The sequence below is a fragment of the Engraulis encrasicolus genome, chromosome 14 (genome assembly GCF_034702125.1).
Source record: "Engraulis encrasicolus isolate BLACKSEA-1 chromosome 14, IST_EnEncr_1.0, whole genome shotgun sequence".
NCBI lineage: Eukaryota > Metazoa > Chordata > Actinopteri > Clupeiformes > Engraulidae > Engraulis > Engraulis encrasicolus.
The window spans coordinates 13,743,537-13,756,199 of NC_085870.1; the positions used below are offsets into that span (position 1 = coordinate 13,743,537).

The following is a 12,663-nucleotide window of genomic DNA, read 5'->3' on the forward strand; positions in this document are numbered from 1 at the left end:
AGCCTGGCCAACTCTTTTACTTGTGCCCCTGTGATAGAGACTCTTTGGTCTGGCTGCGTACATAGTCTCTTCACAAGCAAGCAAGCACAGGAGGCCAACGAGAGATGGTTATCTGGTTGTGAAGACATGTAGCTTTGCTTTGGGCCAAAGGCTAATGACTTAAATGAGGGAAAGCCTCATTATGTAGTCTTAGGGCTTGAGGGACTAAATGCTGGAGAGTATGTAGTAGGTGTCCTTCAAGCTACGCTGAGCGGTTTTCTTCTTTGGTTGGTTGCCCTATGTTTTAGGAGTGGATTTGTCTCTCATTTGAACTGCATGGAGGGCAGCAAAGTGACTTAAGAAGTGGCTGTTATTTATGAATCCCTTAAATAATTTCACATTTACCTATTTTTAGTTTGATACAAATATACTTGGTTAGAGGGAAAATCAACAGATGTTGATCAGATGTGGCATATTAATTTGTGCTTTTATTTAAAGCAATGCCAGTAAACTTTGAACAAAAAGTTAAATAAAACATGAAACGCCATCCTCCACATCGGAGATGCTCCTGTCCTGGGACTTTCCTTCTCACTTTGAACTGAGTCATCTCTCATGACGCACTAGATAGTGAAGAATGAGAGCGTGGAGGATACCTTAATTTTCCAAGTCGGGTAAAAACTTGAACTTGCAAACAACTGATAAGAATTTAGCGACCAAAGGTCAAGGTTTCAGTCACCTCACCTAACACGTTTTACCACTTGAGCTCTATGTCTGAGATACCACAGAAGAAGAAGGAAACTGCACACTCACACACATCTATACACCTGATGAAGACCGTGTGAAGTCAAAAAGTTGTGTTGAACAACAATAGTATGCAAATTGAGCAGCAACAGTATGCAAATTTTCCTTCTTCTATGCATCTCTGTTCGATCCAGCACCTGTTTTACTGAATGTGTATCCCCGATACTACTTTTGAGATACCACAGAGGCATCTGTTCTCTACCAGATAGTCTCTGTCTATGGTCTCACTCTGCAAAAATGACCTTTATCACTGTTTTTTTCTGTTACTATTACTACTATTCAAATTCTGTGAAAGGTGTACCGTTTAATGTAGAGAGTGAAAAGTGTATAGTTTTATAGGAAAAAATAGTCAGTTGAATGACAAGAATTATAGGAGGAAAGGGAAATGGACTAACACTTAATTTCTCAAGAACTTTAACTGGTGCTAACACCAGGGAACCAGTGACCACTACTTAGAAGAAGAAATTATTCTATGAATGAATTCAGTTTAGATGTCCAGAAACAAATAACAGAAGTTGAAGCGTGACATAATGCTCTGCTTTCCTGTGGAAGCTGACGTGTAACAGAAAATTATTGAGCAATTTTTTTCCCCCTCAGTCTGATGGAGTCCCTGTCTAACTAGGATTTTTTAAAAATGTTGTAGCCAAAGTCCCCTAATCTTTAAACACTGACAAAAATGTCTTGCTTTTGAATTGTGTGAACTAATTCTTCCTTACAGACAGTTGATGACATGTGCTCTATCAATGCAGACCATCAGTTAGAACTTACTGTATATTTTAAACACACACTTACAATATCAATGTATGAAGTAATTGTCAATATACCAAATCAAACATACCCTATATGACATGTAATGTGGCCTTGACAGAAAATTCACAATATATGTTTAGGTCATCATCATGTTATCAATATGTTCAGCATGTACAGATAATATCATCATTTCTACCCATTGTATGAACAAGAAGTAGTCTTGCGTGGATACAATATGTGAAGGTTAAGACTTTATGTAATCATCTAAGCATTTTGTAACAAAATAGTAAAGGTCTGATGTTCATTAGTAGACAGCTATGTGTAGTGGAGTCTTCCTCAGGCCTTATTTTCTTACTTAGGCATATTTTGTCTCCATAGGTAGCATAACCAACACGGTCAATTTGGAGCCAGACCTGCCCTAGTACATCGTGGCCCTCAGATCGCTACACTGTGAAAGACCAAGGAAAGGTAATGTGTTGCCTGGTGCTGTTTTCCTGAGGACATTTATCCAATAAAACCATGATATATCTGATGTATACCAGAGGAACTTGTATTCATCAGAAGTGACGAGGTGGCAGAAGGTATGACAGTGTTCAGACTAAAGTGTGACTGAGGAACATGACTTAATCAAGCTGTGATTTGATAAAGCCTCGTCATCACGGTTTTCATCAAAGTTATCTGTATTAGTGTGTCAACACAGTGACAGTAATTGTGCTACCAAAACAATGACTGTTGAAACATTCCACTCTGAAACCTGCTTACAGAGGCCTGGAAACTCAACGCTGTATGAGCTGAAGACGAAAATGAAGCAAAATATGTTTGCTTTCGCCACCAACAAAAAAAATGCTGTCACGCTCTCATTCTGCGGAGAGCCCCAGAATTTTTTGACTGACTCTATCCGTGTCCTGATCTTGCTGAAGAACACGGACTTCGGCAACCTCAGATGCACGTACGTAAAAAAACATTCACACTCAAACGCTTCCGAATCTGTACCATCAGTAATGTTTCTGAGAATGCAGATAAGAAAAACGGATAGTCTGCGGGTCCCATGCTCAGGATGCCGGTTTACAGACGTAGGTACACGCACGCATGCACGCACATGCACACACACACAGACACACATGCACACACACACACACACACACACCTCACGAGCCGGAGACAGATAACCGCGCCTGATGAGGCCAGCTTGAAAATCAGGGTCTTTCCACCTTCTGCATATTTTCCTCTGCTCCTTTTTGTTCCCACCGCTGCTCTGTAGCGGCCCGTGGTTGGGCCTGCACTGCACCCTGGGCAGCCGGCAGGGAAAGGACAAAGGGGTCAGCTGTCCCGGGCCCAGGAAGACAGGGGGGCCCAGAATTGGATTCACATCACATTTCATTATATTGGACGGGGGGCCCTTTCAGATGACTTTGTCCAGGGCCCGACAAAAGCTATCAAAAGCTGGCCCTGACTGCACCCAGTGGCACTAGATGCCCCCTCCGCTTTGAGACCAGAGGAGAGTCATTGTGGCCCTAATTGGTTTGGACTTGTGAGTGCATAGAGGGGCCTCGTCGTGAGCATGTTTCCCTAAACACGGGCTTTCAGACGCTGAAAGCCAGCACTTTTGAAATAAACCTTTTAGTCAACTGCTCGGCGGGATGGTAGATGACGACCATTTCCGATGGAACCACTACCAGACCCTCTCTCTCTCTCTCTCTCTCTCTCTCTCTCTCTCTCTGATACGTATGTATACAGTTATGTGGGACCCCTGATGGTTCTTTGGACTGACAGTCTAAATTTCTTTTCTTCTGTTGTGCAACTGTGCTCATTTTTTGAGCCAATCCTAGGCCTTCTTTTCTGAAGCACAGAAGGCTTGCTGTAGACTTGTATATATTTGTGTGTGCGTGCGTGCGTGCGTGCGTGCGCGCGTTTGCATGAGTGTGTGAATGCATGAATACATGTGAGTATATGTGAGTATATGTGGGCATTTGTGTGTGTGCGGACTTGTGTATTTTTTCTGCAGCAGTAGTTGGCATGCACAGACCTCTCTCTTTCAGGCCGCACTGCAAAACAGCGGTGATCGGCCATGACAAGGCGTTGAGTCTTATCCCCGCCAAGCAAGCTTAAGGGGGTTGACACCATAGGCTGAGCTGGATAGCTGCGGCGGATAAGATGTGCTTGTGTGTGTGTGTGTGTGTGTGTGTGTGTGTGTGTGTGTGTGTGTGTGTGTGTGTGTGTGTGTGTGTGTGTGTGTGTGTGTGTGTGTGTGTGTGGTGCGCGCATGTGTGTGTGTGTGTGTGTGTGTGTGTGTGTGTGGTGCGCGCATGTGTGTGTGTGTGTGTGTGGTGTGGGAAATAGATCCCCCATCCTTTTCCCTTTTTCCTCTCCTTCATCTGAATTAAGAGATGGTGGTAATATAAATTGCAATATCTCGCCTTTTTTCGCGATCAGTTGGGATTTAGCGTTTGGCTTCTGGCAGTGCAGTCGGGGTCTGTGGCTACGCAGCCTCCCCTTGACAGCGTAATCGCACTGGGGCTTAGCTCCGCAGGAAGAACAATACCTCCGCACTTCCTGCTCCATCGCCGCGGTGATCTGAGCTGTGTGCACTTTTTTGTCATCAGCAGAATCTTTACCGGCAGAGAGAGAGGGGATGAGGTTAGTCACGAGGTAGATTGGTAATCAGGCAGTGGGAGAGATCACAGACTTACTTGGAACATTGATGCCTCTGTGTGTGTGTGTGTGTGTGTGTGTGTGTGTGTGTGTGTGTGTGTGTGTGTGTGTGTGTGTGTGTGTGTGTGTGTGTGTGTGTGCGTGTGCGTGTTTGATGTGCGCTTACATGCCTGTCAGCGGCATAAAAGAGGTGTGTTAGATTTCTGCGGCACGCTCTAATATGCAGTGATGCTAAAAAGATGCAGGGGGTCAGCAAATGCTAATCTGGTTGGCTCGATGACGCCGCCGCCGACGACTACTCTCTCTGTGCTTGTGCAATCCCTTTTCTGCGTTCGGCTTTAATCGAGCTAAATAGTGTACATATATTTCCTCAGAAAAGGAGGCTAAAAAAAGGAAGGCAGCATCCTTGACACATGCAAATTAATGTACAGTACAAGCATCTGAGGGGATGATACGTAGCACAGTGGCTAGCAGCAGAAAGATTAAAAGATGTAGTAGGCATGTTGGTAGAGCATCTCATATAGGCAAAATAGGTGCCCGAGTCATTTCTTTGCCCTCCCAACCCCACCGCACTGTCCCACTCCTGCCCTACCCTGTCCTTTCCTACTCCTACTCCTCACTTGGCCTGTCAAGAAAACATACAAAAGACCGAAAATCATGATCTATTCCTAAAAGATCAAATCACGTTGAGTTGGCTTTATTAACAATTGCTTCAAATGCACAGGTCATGCACAGGAATTCAAATGACGTTTCTCTCTATACTATTCAACCATAAAACATACCATATACCATAAGACATAGACACAGCCAGGACAGACATCGAAGTGCAAGACAGGACAGCAGGACATGAAAAAAAGATACATGAAGATACAAATACGCTATAGTGTGCTACTGCTGGTAACTACCTGCCTCAGTTGCGTAACATTAACACAGAGGGCCCCAGGGTTAGGCACTTAAAGGGCCCCCATACGGACTGCCAAGATCACAGTAGGGCCCCTACCGATCACTAAGGGAGGCTCTGTCTGTGTAAATTCCCCTCCACAGTTCGGCCCTTGCGCTGCCTGGCCCCCTGTGCAATGCGTGCTGCTCACGGCGTGGCTAATTTGTGCAGCAGCCCGGGGACAGCAGGCTGACATGCCGAGGACAGGTGCCACCGCTACTCACCGGCTCCCGACGCACAAAGCGCCCATTCAGAGGTGGCCACTCGCAATGGTTGAGGGAACCTGAAGAGGAGAGGAGAGTGGAGTGGAGGAGAGAGGAGTGGAGGAGAGAAGAGGAGAGGAGAGGAGAGAAGAGGGTTGGTGGTAGGTAGGTAGGGTAGGTAGATGGGGGAGCGGTGTGGTGTGGTGGGGGCCAGGTGGTGTGGGGAGTGGGGATTCGAAATGAATGCCCGTCTTGTCTTGGCTACTCTCTCAGAGTGACTGTAAATCCGACGCTGTCTGTCCACCTCTCCTGGTCTGTTTCGCCCCTTGCTCTGCCTGTTTCGCCCCGCTCCTCCACGATAACCTGTCCCATCCCCATCACATCCACACATGCACACACACACACATACACACACACATACACACACTCTCTCACTCTACCATTCACCCACTTCAAACCCCCCCCCAAAAAACCATCTCCGAAGCTGACCGGCTTCCTTCTCCCCCTCTGACCTCCCCTGCTATCTGGGCACATCTCCTGGCGAGGGGAGGCTAGGTGGGCGCAGAGTAGATGGGGGGGGGGGGGGGGGGGGAGTGGAGGCATGGTGGGCGTGGAGGAGAGAAGAGGGCGAGAGGTGCTTCATCTTGCTTACTGTGAGGTAACCCGAGATGCTCACGCCCTCCCCGTTCACCCCCCCGCCCCATCTCACTCCGTCCGAACCTTGCATCACAAATGCCACCTACAACCCACACCACCACCACCATCACCACCACCGCCTATGACCCACCAACCCCTCTTCAAACACCGCCATCCACAACTCTGCCACCCCTCACCCCCCGCCGACCCATAACCCACCAGTCCCTCGCCAAACACCCGCAACCACCACTCTCCCTACCTACCCTACACCACACACCCCAGATCCCCCCTCCCACTCTCCCTACCTACCCTACACCACACACCCCTCTCCCACTCTCCCTACCTACCCTACCCACCCCACTCCCCTCTCCCACTCTCCCTACCTACCCTACACCACACACCCTGGATTCCCCACTCCTCTCTCCCACTCTCCCTACCTACCCTACACCACACACCACACACCCCGGATCCCCCACTCCCCCCCCTCCCAGAGAGCCGGGGGCTTTTTACAGGTGCTCTGATTAGATTTGCTGGGCCCATTTGAATGGCTGATGCGCTGCTTCTCTCCTCCTGTTTCCCCCTGATAAGAGAGTGGATCAGGATCTTTTGCTCCGGCTCCCTCCTCCCCACGCCATTACCACCATGTGTGCACACGCATGCACACACACACACTCTACACACCTTCCTTCACACACAGAGTATACACATGCTGCACACACACACACAAACACACACACACACACATAGTACACACAAAGTACACACACACACACATAGTACACACAAAGTACACACACACACACATAGTACACACAAAGTACACACACACACACAGGTACACACCTCCACACATACATACACACACTCACACATGTACATGCATTCACACACACACACACACACACACTGCGCCTAACATAATGGCACTCACTCAGGGAAAGGCGAGACAACAAGTGTTTATGCTTTGACAACACTTTGCCTGCACTCTGTGAGAGGCCCCGGTGGTATTGATTACTTGTGATTAATTACCGTTTCGGCCGTATTGAGTGATTGATCTTGTAGTGGGCTCTTTTTTCGGTCGTTTTCTGTGTGTGTGTGTGTGTGTGTGTGTGTGTGTGTGTGTGTGTGTGTGTGTGTGTGTGTGTGTGTGTGTGTGTGTGTGTGTGTGTGTGTGTGTGTGTTTGTGTTTGTGTATATGTGTGTGTGTGCATATCTGTGTGCATGTTTGTGTGTGTGTCATGTGTGTGTTTCTAGTTGGTGTGTGTGTCTGTATTATGCGAGTGTGTATGTCTATGTGTGTGGTGGCGGTAGGGAGAGAGAGCTCTCCACTGAGGCTTGGCGCTGGGAGATTCCTCGACTGAGCGTGTGAGGGAGTGTGGAAATGTAATGTGACACAGCCAAAGAAATATAAGCCAGTGGTAGTCCTCCAGTGATTTGGCCCAATCCTTTTAAAAGCATTTTAATCGTGCGCCGTTTGCCATCCCGTGAAAAAGGAAAGGGCTGTGATGTGTTTCTGTTGTCTCGCTGGTTTTTTCTCCCCTCTGCCTCTCTCTCTCTCTCTCTCTCTCTCTCTCTCTCTCTCTCTCTCTCTCTCTCTCTCTCTCTCTCTCTCTCTCTCTCCACGTCTCACTGATCGGCATTCATCCTTTCCGCAAGCTAAGGCTCTCTGACTTTGACAGGCATTTTACACACGCTCGCACATACACACACAGACACATGAAAATGCACACGCACACAAAATACACACATAAACACATGTACATACACACACACACACACACACACACACACACACACACACACACACACACACATAGCCTACACACATGTACTGTATATATGGACGCATGTGCTATACATGTAAACACACACACACACACACACACACACGTGCGTGTATGCCCACAGTGCCACATTAACGGCACTGACCTTTGCTCCCGGAGAAAAGCTGCTAATAAGCCTACATTAGCGTCAAACAACTTGGATATATCAAGTGCTTGACTACTCCACAATAATGACATCTGCCTCAGACAATTCAATTAGTGTCGGCAAACACCCACTAGAGGTCTTGTTTATGTGACCGAGAGAGTATGTGCGCCGTGTGTGTGTGAGGGAGTGGGAGATAGTGTGTGTGTCTGTGTGTCTGTGTGCGTGAGAGAGAGAGTTCTGTGTGTGTGTGTGTGTGTGTGTGTGTGTGTGTGTGTGTGTGTGTGTGTGTGTGTGTGTGTGTGTGTGTGTGTGTGTGTGTGTGTGTGTGTGTGTGTGTGTGTGTGTGTTCCAGTGCAGTCCTGTGTTTGAGTGAATGGAGAGAATAAGTGAATAGAGAGAGAGAAAAAGAAAACCTCCAGGGCTTCATTGTGTATGTGTGCGTGTGCGTTTGTGTGTGTATTTTCAGTGTGTGTGTATGTGTGTGTGCATGCGTTACCTGCCTCTTTGGCTGGAAACTGTCACTGTCTCCGAGTAATTGGATTGGGTGAGCACCAGTGGCTAATGCAGGCTGTTGCCATCAAGTCCCCCCATTTAAAGCAGAAATGATCTGATTGCTGGAGTTTATTAGAAAATGGAGAGGGTAGGCTCACATTGTAGCCTCAAGCTTTCTCTCTCTCTCTTCTCTCTCTCTCTCTCTCTCTCTCTCTCTCTCTCTCTCTCCCTCTCTCTCTCTCTCTCTCTCTCTCTCTCCTTCTCTCTCTCTCTCTCTCTCTTCTCTCTCTCTCTCTCCCCCTCTCTCTTCATCTGTTCTTTCGCTCCATCATTCACTCACTCTGTCTGTCTTTCTTTCCTCGTTTTCCCCATGTACTTGTTGTTGCCACCCATCCACCCACCCAAACCCACTCCCCTCCACTTCAGCGCTTCCCGTTTCTTTTTTTTTTGAGTGAGTGAGTGAGTGAGTGGGGAGAGGGAAGTTGTTCAGTCCTTTACTTAGTTAGCACTGTTATCAGTTTGCAGGAGTTTGGGAGGGGACATGTCCTAATATGATTTGGGAGAGGAGGCTGACAGGAAAAGACCCATTCACTTGTGCTCATGATGATTGAATACATATGGGACAGGTACGCAGCAGCGCAGTGCCACACCCCAGCCCCAACTCACCCCACCCCATCCCAGTCGCTCGCACACACACACACGCGCACGCACACACACACACACACACACATAGGCTTACATATGCACACAAAAACACACACGCATAAACGCAGACACATTCAGAGAAATATATACACACATGTTCACAAACAACCACACACACACACACACACACACACAAACACAAATATACAGTACACACACATCTACTTAAGGACACACACACACACACGCACGCACGCACACACACACACACACACACACACACACACACACACACACACACACACACACACCACTCCCCCTCCCAGCCAGCCGCCCCTTGTATAATGGCAGAGGAGAGGAAGCTACACATTACTGTTGTATGCCTTAACCTGCATTAACCCCCATGTCCCGGGCCTGATTGGGACAAGGCCCCGACGCCACACACCGCACCGCTGCTACTGCTCCAGGCAAATATGTGAATCAGAGATGGAGAGATGGAGAAGGATGGATGGAGTGACAGAGAGAGAGAGAGAGAGAGAGAGAGGGAAAGAGAGAGCAAGGTTTGGAGTGAGAGGGGGAGAAATGGAGAGAGCGAAGAATGGAGTGAGGGAGAGAGAGGGAAAGAGAGAGGGAATGACAGAGAGAGAGAGAGAGAGAGAGAGAGGGAAAGAGAGAGGGAAAGAGAGAGAGAGAGAGAGGGATGAAGTGAAGAGCCCATCCTGGCCCGAATAAAGACAGGGGGGCCCATCCCGTCCCAGGAGGGAAGTCATATTCAGGTCATCACGGCTCTTCTTCAGGGGAAGCGTATTAGCATTTCTTTGCATGAGCGGAGAGAGAGAGAGAGAGAGAGAGAGAGAGAGAGAGAGAGAGAGAGAGAGAGAGCAGGAAACATTGTGTATAGCACTGAGCAGAGCAGAGCTGTGTGTTGTGTTGCAACGTGTTTCGCACAGTCCTGTGGGGCCTGAGAAAGAAAGAACAAGCGAGAGGAGAGCAAGAGAGAGGGCAATGAAGACATGCAGAAACAGACAGATAGAACGAGAAGTAGCGAGAGACAGGGAAATGAAAAGGCAAGAAAGGGCGAGAAAGAGAGAGACAGGCAAAAAGAGAGTGAGAAAAGAGCAAAGGAGAGAGAGAGAGAGAGAGGAGCAAGTGACAGAGAAAGAGAGAGTGACAAAGAGAGAGAGAGAGAGAGCGTTGGACAATGACGGCCTATTGTGGCATGGGAGCAGAATGACGGCCGAGCTACATCATTGTGCTGAAAATGGAAGGAGAAGAAAAAAATGGCAGTAAAAAGGAATTGTTGTCTAAATAAAATTAGAGCATAGAGAGACCCCCTTGCTATTTTTACACATTGAGTGGCCTGCGTCATCCTTGTCAGATTGGCAGAAAATAGGACTATTTGTCATGCGTGCTTGCGTGTGTGTGTGTGTTTATGTTTGTGTGTGTGAATGTGTCTTTTTATGTTTGTGTACATATCTCTGCTTTTATGAGTTAGAATCCTAATTGTTTGAATCACTCGATGTGTGTTTTTCTATGTCAACAGTGAGCTAATACATTTGGCCATCACTACGTACTGCATGTGTGTCCAAAGGCCATTCTCTCTCTCTCTCTCTCTCTCTCTCTCTCTCTCTCTCTCTCTCTCTCTCTCTCTCTTTTTTTTTTCTGTTACTAGCCATCAGGGCTGCTGACAGCTTTTGCCAGGTCCAGGGCAAAGTCATCTGAAACGGCCCCATATCCAGTACAGTACATACAATGTAATGAAAACCAAAATTTGGGCCCCCTTTCTTTCTGCGCCCTGGACGTCTGACCCCTTTGTCCCCTGTCCCGCCAGCTTCCCTGCCAGCCATACGTACCTTGTGTCCATCCTCCCCCATGTCCCTAAAGGCCACTACGCCCCGCCCCCCTCTCTCTCCCGCCACCCTCGATCTTATCGCCCGTCTGATTTTATTTGGCAGTCGCCAGCTAATCACAGGCCAACATCTGGGCAGTTTCTGTGGCAACCGTCCCCGCCGAATAAATGCACCAGGCCTTGAAGGGTGTGCAGAAGAATGGGATGGGAATGACAGCCGTCTACCGAAAAAATAGACAGGGGGATGGATGAAGCCAGAGAGAAAGAGAAGGGGTGAGAGAGGAGTGGGGGAGATGGATGGACACAGATGCACTGAAAAGAAAGAAAATAAATAGATGGAAAAAGAGGGTGGGGGGATGGTCTGATTTTAAATGGAAAGGAAAGATGGAGGAAATATTGCTGAATGTTTGGGAAGGATGGCCTATAGCTTCATACATATACTAGAGTATCTTACATGAGCCTAAAGGCGCAGTCTTTTGTGTGCGTGCGTACGTGCGTGTGTGCGTGCGTCCGTGTGTGCGTACGTGTGTGCGTGTGTGTGTGTGTGTGTGTGTGTGTGTGTGTGTGTGTGTGTGTGTGTGTGTGTGTGTGTGTGTGTGTGTGTGTGTGTGTGTGTGTGTGGCAACTGTGTGTAACTGTGCGTGTCTGTGTTTGGGGCAGCTGAAAGTTAGGGTGTGTGTGTGTGTGTGTGATGAAGTATTCTTCTTTGGGTGTGTGTACAGTATGTTTGTGGGGGTGGTATGAGGGGGCGGCCGGCTGGTTGGGTGTGTTTCATAGTTCTTTCTTAAGAGAGACAGGGGGCCTCCACAGTGGGTGTGGGTCCTTGTTTTGGATGATGTAGAATGTCCGGTTGAGGGTTCTTTAAATATAATTACCCAAGCACACAAATTAGCTTCATTAGCTGTGCTTGAGAGACATGCTTGAGAAAAATTGGTGACTGTGGAAGAGATAGAGACGTTATGCTGAAAAAGAAAGACTTGACCAACTGCAGAGAGAGAGAGAGAAAGAGAGATGTAGAGAGAGGGGAGAGAGAGGGAAAGAGAGAGAGAGAGAGAGAGAAGGTGGAGACACTAACAGAAAGACAGAGAGAGAGAGAGAGAGAGAGAGAGAGAGAGAGAGAGAGAGAGAGAGAGTGGGAGTGTCCAGCCTTGCCAAGTCACGGTGAGCTGGTCTTGTGGTCTGAGACGGCCGGGTGGCGGGTGGCGTTGCGACATGGCCAAGGTGCGAAGTGGCCAGTTAGGCCCGTGTATGTGCGTGATGGCTTCTGCACAGGCAATGGAGGAAAAAGGGGTCATCTCGAAGCGCTTCCTGGAAAAGATAAGGAAGTGTTTCCTCCGTACTGAGTACTGTGTGGATGTGCTTCTCCTCAACTGGGGCCCACCAGACTGACGGTTGGTCACGACTCACGCGGTGCTGAGGTGCATGTATGAGATTGTCATTTTTACTCTATTCGCAAATAGATATCTAAGTTCACCACTTTTGTTGCGCACCGTCTCTGCTTTTTCATTGTGCACAAACACACAAGCAAAATCACAAATTCACAATCGGAGAAGCATCAGACACTGTCACATATGCACACAGAAACACACACATATGTATGCACACTCATATACATACACATCAGAAACACACACACACACATAGACACACACACATAGAAACACACACACATAGAAACACACACACACACACACACACACACACACACACACACACACACACACACACACACACACACACACACACACACACACACACACACACACACACACACACACACACGTAGA

At 48.0% G+C, this 12,663-nt stretch overlaps 1 long non-coding RNA gene across 1 annotated transcript in view; it reads left to right on the forward strand.

Moving 5' to 3' along the window:
• LOC134462097 (uncharacterized) overlaps positions 1-12,663 on the forward strand; it is a 154,939-nt gene that overhangs the window by 82,570 nt on the left and 59,706 nt on the right. The window contains exons 4-5 of the long non-coding RNA XR_010037486.1: positions 1,909-1,998; positions 2,295-2,479. This is a non-coding gene — a long non-coding RNA (uncharacterized LOC134462097). The remainder of the gene's footprint in view (positions 1-1,908; positions 1,999-2,294; positions 2,480-12,663) is intronic.